This window comes from Ranitomeya imitator, chromosome 6 (assembly GCF_032444005.1).
Source record: "Ranitomeya imitator isolate aRanImi1 chromosome 6, aRanImi1.pri, whole genome shotgun sequence".
In the NCBI taxonomy this organism is placed as follows: Eukaryota; Metazoa; Chordata; class Amphibia; order Anura; family Dendrobatidae; genus Ranitomeya; species Ranitomeya imitator.
In genome coordinates this window covers 57,376,528-57,387,211 of record NC_091287.1, presented here as the reverse complement: position 1 = coordinate 57,387,211, position 10,684 = coordinate 57,376,528, and positions in this window count along the sequence as shown.

Sequence of the window (10,684 nt, the reverse complement as noted above, 5' to 3'; positions counted from 1 at the left end):
CTCCCGATATCTTCCCTCACGTCATCTCCGGTCCTCCCAAGACCTCCTTCTCTCCTCCACACTTATTCGCTCCTCACCCAACCGCCTCCAAGACTTCTCCCGAATATCCCCCATCCTCTGGAATTCTTTGCCCCAACACGTCCGACTATCTACCACATTCGGATCCTTCAGACGGAACCTGAAAACCCATCTCTTCAGGAAAGCCTACAGCCTGCACTGACCCCGCTGCCTCCTCACTCCTACTGGAGCTACCGCCTCACCAACACCGGAGCTCCTGCAACCCTCAAGCTACTGTCTCCTTCCCCATCATCCTGTAGAATGTAAGCCCGCAAGGGCAGGGTCCTCGCCCCTCTGTATCAGTCTGTAATTGTTAGTTTTGTTTACTGTATGTGATATCTGTAAATTGTGTGTAACCCCTTCTCATGTACAGCACCATGGGATAAATTGTGCTATATAAATAAATAATAAAAATAATAATAATAAAAGACATTTGCAAGACGCTATAATGCCCACTTGCTAATCAGGACCTTTAATCGTAGAAGATAGGGTCCAGTGCTTAATAAGTTAATATGACAGTTAATAGATATCATTAATGTGATATTTGTTATCTCTTATGTATGTGTTGTTCCTACTGACCACAAAAATAGTATTCATAGTCAAAGCCATATGTTATATTATATTAATTTTTGTTTGCAACATAATATGGCTATTCCATGCATGCTAATATAACTGATAATGATGATAATAACAATTAGGATAGTTAGTACTATGGCTATTGTGATGATAATTCTATAAATTACAAAGATATTAACATCCAAATTAACAAAATAAAATATTTAATTTTTATTATTTTGTTGTGTCTCTCAGTTAATAGTTTTACCATCTAAATATCCCTGTGGTTCACATCATCTCTTGTTTGGTAAAAGAAAACCAATAAATGGATAAGTATCAAGACTGAATGTGTCAAAAGGCAGGAAACAGCCGAATGATAAAGGAATTAGATTTCCACACACTGTAGGAATTTATATAAAGGTCTTTGTTTTTAAGTTTTCATATGTGTATGTGTGTGTTCAAGTAGCGTGATACTGAAGACCAGGAGCACAATGGCCAATTTATCCGTCTCCAAAATGGATTGCATTCCTTGTGATTTGGGTTATGATCTTTGGCCAGTAAATTGGTGCCGGGAATCAATTAGGACTGACTCAAATCCGTATTTCTTTCTTCTCAAAGACCAAAAAAGTTATTTTGTGTTAAAAGTGCCACTTGGAGCTGATGAAAATGAGCTTTGTACTGAGCAATACGAACATAGTAGTGAATTGTTAGTTCTTGTAGACTTGTGTTTGTAATATTCTGAAATGTAAGGTATTGTTTTGTAACATGAACCGTGTTTCTATTTATTTAATTAAAAAAGTTGAAAATGCTATATTTTATACCGGATAAAAAAAAGCTTAATTTATCTTATGACTAGAGAGAAGTAAAATCTTTTTTTATTTGGGTTATTTTTTCTTTACCAAATTTTATAGAATGTCTTTACAAATACAGATGCATTTTTTGTTTTGTTATAATGTGATATTAACTATTTTTCTAAAGATCTGACAAAAATACAGTTTCTTAACATCCTTATGTAAAAAGAATTGCATAAAAATGTGTTTATGTATATGCATTGATATATAGATTGATTTATAGGTTATAAAACTATAGGTTTAGCTTTCTCCTAATATATGTATTATTTTTGCAAGCTCTGCTTGTTTTCTGCTGATGACTGTAAGATAACATAAAATATTGAACATCATGCAAGTCACATTCATTTTATGCAGAACGGTTTATTTCTAGTAGAATCTTCAGGGGATTTCATGTTACAATCTATTTCAATAACATGATTATACGAGAACAAGAGGAAGAGGAAGAGGAAGAAGGGTAAATGGTTTACTTTCCAGTATAGTTGGGGTAAGCTCATTTACACTTTTACATTTTACAGCATGGTCTGCAACAGTGGAAATAAAAATGAGGGTAATTTTATTTGGCACAGTGCATTTTGGCCATGTCAAAGCTGAAACAAAATGTGCATTCACAATGACTTCACAGATGACGAAAACCTGGGAAAATTCCGAATAAATCAGCCTGGTTTAAAAAAATTTGCTGAGGGGCGGATTTGGGTCATTTTGCACATGACCAGACTTAAAATCGAAATTGAGATGTATGATATTATTTGTATCGTAAAATCAGCAAGTATATTCTATTTGTCATGTACTTACCTCACCACACTAACAGTGGTTTCTTCTTCCATCCAACTCTGCTATGATGGCAGTCAGTTTCAGACTGGGTTGACAAGAATCCACCAGTAATACTGACTCCATGGACCCCTGTTAAGCTATATGCAAATATTACATTATCCTCTTTTATGAATGTACTAGATGTTGGCCCGATTCAAACACATCGGGTATTGTAGAATATGTATGTATGTATGTATGTATGTATGTTGCGCTGTCAGTGGTGTTTAAATCCCGCACTAATATCGCTGATTGGCTGATATCCGAGACAGACAGACAATTAGACCCTTAGACAACACAATGGCGGCACTTGACAGCAGTGGAGGACAATGATGATTCCAGAATTCGCGGCAGACTGTGCCCTTCGCTGATTGGTCGAGGCCAGCTGGCCTTGACCAATCAGACACTGTGCCTGTCGCTGATTGGTCGAGGCCGGCAGACAGACAAACCCTTAGACAATTATATATATAGATTTCTGCTTCTATATCATAATATACTGGGTAGTTTGTTGAATGAATGATAAGATGCTGCTTTTGTCTGTACATAGTGAATTAAATGTATTGGGCCAACTACTGCTCACGTTGGAGGGATAAGTGACTTTTCCTGCATAGGGGTCTCCCGGGGAATTCACTTATTCTCCTGTGGGCCAGTCTGAGGTTGGTGGCAGTGCTGGCAGAAATGTTGGGCACTGCATGTTCAGTGCACACAGTTGCCTAAATAGTCAAAGACAACAGTGACCTGGGGTGGCAAATGGAAAGGACAAACTGAAAGGTTAAGCAGATTGGCATTGTTGACAGTCCAGTCAGCAACCATAGTGACTTATAATAGTTTTTTACGTAGTCTTGTGCCAGGCATTGTATTTACTATATTACACGGGTCCTTTTATAGTCTTAATTTCTGGTTTGTGTACTTATTTGGCTACTGATGACTACCACAATAGTATAAAAGGTAAAAAAAATTGTCATTTCTAAATGTGAAATGAGCAAAGGAAAAAAAAAAGCTGAGTCTGTGCTGGAATTAATGAATTTTATTATACACTCAATAATCTAAAAGCTCATGTGATGATGAAGTTTCCATTTTTGAGAAAACAGCACACTAAATAATAGTTCTCTGACATTTTAAAAACAAGTATGTCAGTAAGTTTATACACAAAATCTTCAAGCAGCTAAAGCTAAACATGGCATCATTGTCATAAGGAACATTATTGCAATAGTAAACCAACTGTGGCATTTAGTTGACAAGTCATGGTACCCATAATACCAATATGACAGACTACCAACTATCCGCTGGAATGCATAACACACAATTATATCGTCTTTGATAGACAGTGTTACAAACATGGGTGACTGTAATGTTGTCCAGATGTGCTTCCTCTAATGAGTGAGAACGGGTGGTGGTCTACTGGTCTGGATCTTATCAAGACACTGTTCGGCTAGTTATGTTATCGGTGATGCATTGTGCCTGTAGGAAGGATTGGAAGAGGATTGTCTTTACAGGCTTTGAATGGTAGTTATCTAATATCCTCTTAAATGGTTGACTCCTTTCAGAAAAGTGCTATATGGCCCTTTTGCAGTAAGAAAACGAAATTGTTCTTTACTCACCCTTATTGGATACAGTGCTCTGTTCCTTGTGTATGTTATTATCTCCAGTGCTAACGTCATGTCAATGGGGCTGCATAAAATAGCTAAGCTCAATGGCTCATAAAGATATAGAGGCCATGGCAGAGTGGTTTTCCAAGGTTGACCAAATTTCGCAACTTGAAGAATTATCTAGTTGGGAAATGAACAGCCATGACCTGTTCGAATGGGTTTGGTCCCCTTGGAAGGAATTACAAGCCACCCAATCTGTTTAACTTGCCTTTGTATTTCAATGTATGCCTAAATCTTTTAAGTTGTCACTGGTTGTACTTGCATAGAATTCATTTTGTTAATTTACTAGGACTCAGCTTGTGGTACCATTTCAAGATGTATTAGTTGAAACCCTCTGTCCTCTCCGCTGTTTTATCTCATCTCATGCTCCCTTCCCCCCCCCTTTTTCCCCTTCAACCTTAAACTCCAACTCTGTCCCCTCCCCCTTTTCCTTACATACTTTCCCTCTTCTCCCTTTCTAACAACATAGTCCTAGAGATTTCCAATGCTTGAATTCTTGGGCTAATTGTCAAGATCTTTGTGAACTTGCTTCTGTGCCTACGTTTGTTTATAAATAAAGAATTTACAAAAAAAAAGATATAGAGGCGATGCAGCTCAAGACGGAGTAAAAAAAATCCAGATTTAATTGGTTTGTTAAAATGGTGATGACATAAAAAAAAGCACCTATCAGGGTGCAGCGCCTACACATTTCTGGTAGTATAGCGCTAGAGGATATGTTCCTGCATTGGGGAGCTGGCTTTTTCTCTTTTTCTGTTACTTAATGGCTCATGCCATTTACGTCAGCAGAACCGCTTAGCGCATAATGTCAGTTCTATAAACAAGAAAAGACACCGGGGCAATGGCAGAGACTCAGCGTTTGACATGGGAACGGTAAGTAAAGCACAGTTCATTTTTAACTATTAATAGATCTTACAGGAAAAAAAACTTTTCCTGAATGGGGACAACCTCTTTAATCTTCTCCAATAGATTTTTGGTCCTACCACTTTCCTGATCTGGGGATGTCATTCTTACTGATATTTATTGCAAACATAATAGCTACAAATAGTTTCCCTCTCTATGATAATTTTCATCTGGATAACTGGAGGACATTTATTTTGGTGAATCCCTTTGTATGAATGAAACATGCTACCATTTCTAAAATAAATATAAAATCACTGCACTCGATGAGAAAATATGCTTTCAAGTGAATAAATTTTATTAACGGTGGTGGGTGAAGCGACAGTTTTTTGACGTTTCGGCCGGACTCCGGCCTTTATCACATAGTCGCTTGAAAAAATAAAACAATATATACAATCAGAATGTTTCATATACAAAATATACAACATATGTACAAAATATGAGAGAGCCAGCATATCCAGGTTTGTGTGGGCGCAAATATGCAGATGCATCTAGGCTGGCGACATCAAAGAACAAAAGATACTGGGTATCAGCAGTACAAAAAATGGCATAGAGTATAGATTTCAAAAGGAATAAAATTCAATCCAAATAAATAGACATGGAGCATACCCTTTAAGGTCACCGAAAGATTATTGGCACCGTATTTGGAATTTCTCAAATTGATGATATACATCCTAAAGGTAAAGGATAAGGGGAAAAAGTTGTTAAGAAAATAGCCAAGCTATCACTGGCAAAGTGTAACATTGGGGACAGAAACATAGATGTAATCTGTAGTGGTGCATCTCTCAATGATGTGATGTGACGTGACCGAGGGTATGGAATGAAGGAGGGAAAAAGAAGGGAAAAAAAAGGGAAAAAAAAGGGGGGAAAAAAAGGGGGAAAAAAAGGGGGGGAAAATATATACCAGTTTAATGGATGGTCCAGGCGGGGTTTGTGGCAAGCCAAGAGAACGCTGTCCTGACCGTGACAACTGAGCTATAGTGGGTAAAAGTAATCAGGGTGAGACTATGGCATACACTAGCGCTAGAGTCCGAATGAGTGGTAAGTGTACAGAACAGTACTTACAAGGATTGGTGGTGTAGTAGTCCTGCAGGAGCAACGGCGTGCTAGTGCAGGACTACGAGGAGACGAGAATCGGCAGATGGTCCTTTGCTCTCAGGTAGGAGTCCAAACATAGTTGTCAACATTTCTGATTACTCACTTTCTCCCCTGGAGCTTAAAGTTCTTAATCTTGGTCTTTCCTTCTGTCCAACACCTAAATGGAATGCCTTCCAGCTGGAGAAAGATCTCCAGCAATTCTACCGAAACATCAGATTAAAGGTACACTTCGAAAACATCTCACCACACGTACCCAACTCCCTAGGTTCTATCCCTGATCGTGAATCAAGTCCATCCATTTCAATTAGCTCCCTGGGTCTTAGGAATCCAAGCAATTTTATTCCCCCCAGATCCAATCATGCCGTTGAGACATTTGTGGACCTGGTAGATAGAGACATCAAACAAACCATCCATACTCAACATTTGGGCCTACTCCTGTTGTGAATTCTGTGGCTGAGTTCACTTCTGTGGTCACAAGTGGTATTGCAGTCTCTGGGCTTCCTCCCTCAGGTGTTTTGGTGAGCTCGTTGGCTGCCTTGCTATTTAGCTCCACCTGAGTCTGTCTTCCTTGCTCCTTGTCAATGTTCCAGTGTTGGATCTGAGCTACTGCATCTTTCCTTGGGCCTGCTGCTCTGCTAGATAAGTGCTTCTAGTTTGTTTTCTGTTTTTTCTGTCCAGCTTGTTATTATCTTTTGCTGGAAGCTCTGAGAAGCAAAGGGGTGCACCGCCGTGCTGTTAGTTCGGCACGGTGGGTCTTTTTGCCCCTTTGCGTGGTTTTCGTTTTAGGGTTTTTTGTAGACTGCATAGTTCTCTTTGCTATCCTCGCTCTGTCTAGAATATCGGGCCTCACTTTGCTGAATCTATTTCATTCCTACGTTTGTCTTTTCATCTTGCTAACAGTCATTATATGTGGGGGCTGCCTATTCCTTTGGGGTATTTCTCTGAGGTAAGTCAGGCTTGTATTTCTATCTTCAGGCTAGTCAGCTCCTCAGGCAGTGCCGAGTTGCATAGGTAGTTGATAGGCGCAATCCACTGCTGCTTCCAGTTGTGTGAGGATAGATCAGGTACTGCAGTCTACAGAGATTCCACGTCTCAGAGCTCGTCCTATTGTTTTGGGTTATTGCCAGATCTCTGTATGTGCGCTGATTACTGCACGCTGTGTTGCCTGATTGCCAGCCATAACAGTACAAGGAGCCATTCAATGATTTCCAATAGAGGGAAAAAAGAAATCCTGACATCATTTTTTTTTCTTAGCTCTGTCTTCAGTCTTTTTTTTCCCCTAGACATTAGAGTGCTTCAGGACACAGCTGTGGACATGGATATTCAGGCTCTGTGCTCCTCAATGGATAATCTCGTTGTAAATGTAAAAAAGATTCAAGATACTATTGATCAGAAATCGATGCTAGAACCAAGAATTCCGATTCCTGATTTGTTTTTTGGTGACAGAACTAAGTTCCTGAGCTTCAGAAATAATTGTAAGCTATTTTTGGCCTTGAAACCTCATTCTTCTGGTAATCCTATTCAACAGGTTTTGATTATTATTTCTTTTTTGCGCGGCGACCCACAGGACTGGGCGTTTTCTCTTGCACCAGGAGATTCTGCATTGAGTAATGTTGATGCATTTTTCCAGGCGCTGGGATTGCTTTACGATGAGCCTAATTCAGTGGATCAAGCTGAGAAAAATCTGCTGGCTTTATGCCAGGGTCAGGATGATGTAGAAGTATATTGTCAGAAATTTAGAAAATGGTCAGTACTCACTCTGTGGAATGAATCTGCACTAGCGGCTTTGTTCAGAAAGGGTCTCTCTGAAGCTCTTAAGGATGTAATGGTGGGATTTCCTATGCCTGCTGGTTTGAATGAGTCTATGTCCTTGGCCATTCAGATCGGTCGTCGCTTGCGCGAGCGTAAATCTGTGCACCATCTGGCGGTATTGTCTGAGAGTAAGCCTGAGCCTATGCAGTGCGACAGGACTATGACTAAAGTAGAACGGCACGAACACAGACGTCTGAACAGACTGTGTTTCTATTGTGGTGATTCTACTCATGCTATTTCTAATTGTCCTAAACGCACTAGGCGGTTCGATAGCTCTGCCGTTATTGGTACTGTACAGTCCAAATTCCTTTTGTCCATTACCTTAATGTGCTCTTTGTCATCATATTCTGTCATGGCGTTTGTGGATTCAGGCGCTGCCCTGAATCTGATGGATTTGGATTATGCTAAACGTTGTGGATTTTTCTTGGAGCCTTTGCGGTGTCCTATTCCGTTGAGAGGAATTGATGCTACACCTCTGGCCAAGAATAAGCCTCAGTACTGGGCCCAGCTGACCATGTGCATGGCTCCTGCACATCAGGAAGTTATTCGCTTTTTGGTACTGCATAATTTGCATGATGTGGTCGTGTTGGGGTTGCCATGGCTACAAACCCATAATCCAGTATTGGATTGGAACTCTATGTCGGTAACCAGCTGGGGTTGTCAGGGAGTACATGGTGATGTTCCATTTTTGTCTATTTCGTCATCCATTCCTTCTGACATCCCAGAGTTCTTGTCGGACTTTCAGGATGTATTTGAAGAGTCCAAGTCTGATGCCCTTCCTCCGCATAGGAATTGTGATTGTGCTATCGATTTGATTCCTGGTAGTAAATTCCCTAAGGGTCGTTTATTTAATTTGTCCGTACCTGAACACACCGCTATGCGCAGTTATGTGAAGGAGTCCCTGGAGAAGGGACATATTCGCCCATCGTCGTCACCATTGGGAGCAGGGTTCTTTTTTGTAGCCAAGAAGGATGGTTCGCTAAGACCGTGTATTGATTACCGCCTTCTTAATAAGATCACTGTTAAGTTTCAGTATCCCTTGCCATTGATTTCTGACTTGTTTGCTCGGATTAAGGGGGCTAGTTGGTTTACTAAGATTGATCTTCGTGGTGCGTATAATCTGGTGAGAATCAGGCAGGGAGATGAATGGAAAACGGCATTTAATACGCCCGAGGGTCATTTTGAGTATCTGGTGATGCCGTTCGGACTTGCCAATGCTCCATCTGTTTTTCAGTCTTTTATGCATGACATTTTCCGTGAGTATCTGGATAAATTCTTGATTGTTTACTTGGATGACATTTTGATCTTCTCAGATGATTGGGAGTCTCATGTGAAGCAAGTCAGAATGGTTTTCCAGGTACTGCGTGCTAATTCCTTGTTCGTGAAGGGATCAAAGTGTCTCTTCGGTGTGCAGAAAGTTTCATTTTTGGGGTTCATCTTTTCCCCTTCTACTATCGAGATGGATCCGGTTAAGGTTCAGGCCATCCAGGATTGGACTCAGCCGACATCTCTAAAAAGTTTGCAGAAATTCCTGGGCTTTGCTAATTTTTATCGTCGCTTCATCTGTAATTTTTCTAGCATTGCCAGACCATTGACCGATTTGACCAAGAAGGGTGCTGATTTGGTTAATTGGTCTTCTGCTGCCGTGGAAGCTTTTCAGGAGTTGAAGCGTCGTTTTTGCGGTGCCCCTGTGTTGTGTCAACCTGATGTTTCTCTTCCGTTCCAGGTCGAGGTTGATGCTTCTGAGATTGGTGCAGGGGCGGTTTTGTCACAGAGAGGTTCTGGTTGCTCAGTGTTCAAACCATGTGCTTTCTTTTCCAGGAAATTTTCTGCTGCTGAGCGTAATTATGATGTGGGCAACCGAGAGTTGCTGGCCATGAAGTGGGCATTCGAGGAGTGGCGTCATTGGCTTGAGGGTGCTAAGCATCGCGTGGTGGTTTTGACTGATCATAAGAACCTTACTTATCTTGAGTCTGCCAAGCGCTTGAATCCTAGACAGGCCCGTTGGTCGTTATTTTTTGCTCGTTTTGATTTTGTGATTTCATACCTTCCGGGCTCTAAAAATGTGAAGGCGGATGCTCTGTCTAGGAGTTTTGTGCCCGACTCTCCGGGGTTATCTGAGCCGGCGAGTATCCTCAAGGAAGGAGTCATTGTGTCTGCCATCTCCCCTGATTTGCGGAGAGTGTTGCAGAAATTTCAGGCTAATAAACCTGATCGTTGTCCGGCCGAGAAACTGTTCGTCCCTGATAGGTGGACTAGTAAAGTTATCTCTGAACTTCATTGTTCGGTGCTGGCCGGTCATCCAGGAATCTTTGGTACCAGGGAGTTGGTTGCTAGATCCTTCTGGTGGCCATCTCTGTCACGGGATGTGCGTGCTTTTGTGCAGTCCTGTGGAATTTGTGCTAGGGCTAAGCCCTGCTGTTCACGTGCCAGTGGGTTGCTTTTGCCCTTGCCGGTCCCGAAGAGGCCTTGGACACATATTTCGATGGATTTCATTTCTGACCTTCCCGTTTCTCAAAAGATGTCTGTCATTTGGGTGGTCTGTGATCGCTTTTCTAAAATGGTCCATCTGGTGCCCTTGGTTAAATTGCCTTCCTCCTCTGATTTGGTGCCTTTGTTCTTCCAGCATGTGGTTCGTTTACATGGCATTCCTGAGAATATTGTTTCTGACAGAGGTTCCCAGTTTGTCTCGAGGTTCTGGCGAGCCTTTTGTGGTAGGATGGGCATTGACCTATCTTTTTCCTCGGCCTTCCATCCTCAGACTAATGGCCAGACCGAACGAACCAATCAGACCTTGGAAACATATCTGAGATGTTTTGTTTCCGCTGACCAGGATGATTGGGTGTCATTTTTGCCGTTGGCTGAGTTCGCCCTTAATAATCGGGCCAGCTCGGCTACCTTGGTCTCTCCATTTTTCTGCAATTCTGGGTTCTATCCTCGTTTCTCTTCAGGACAGGT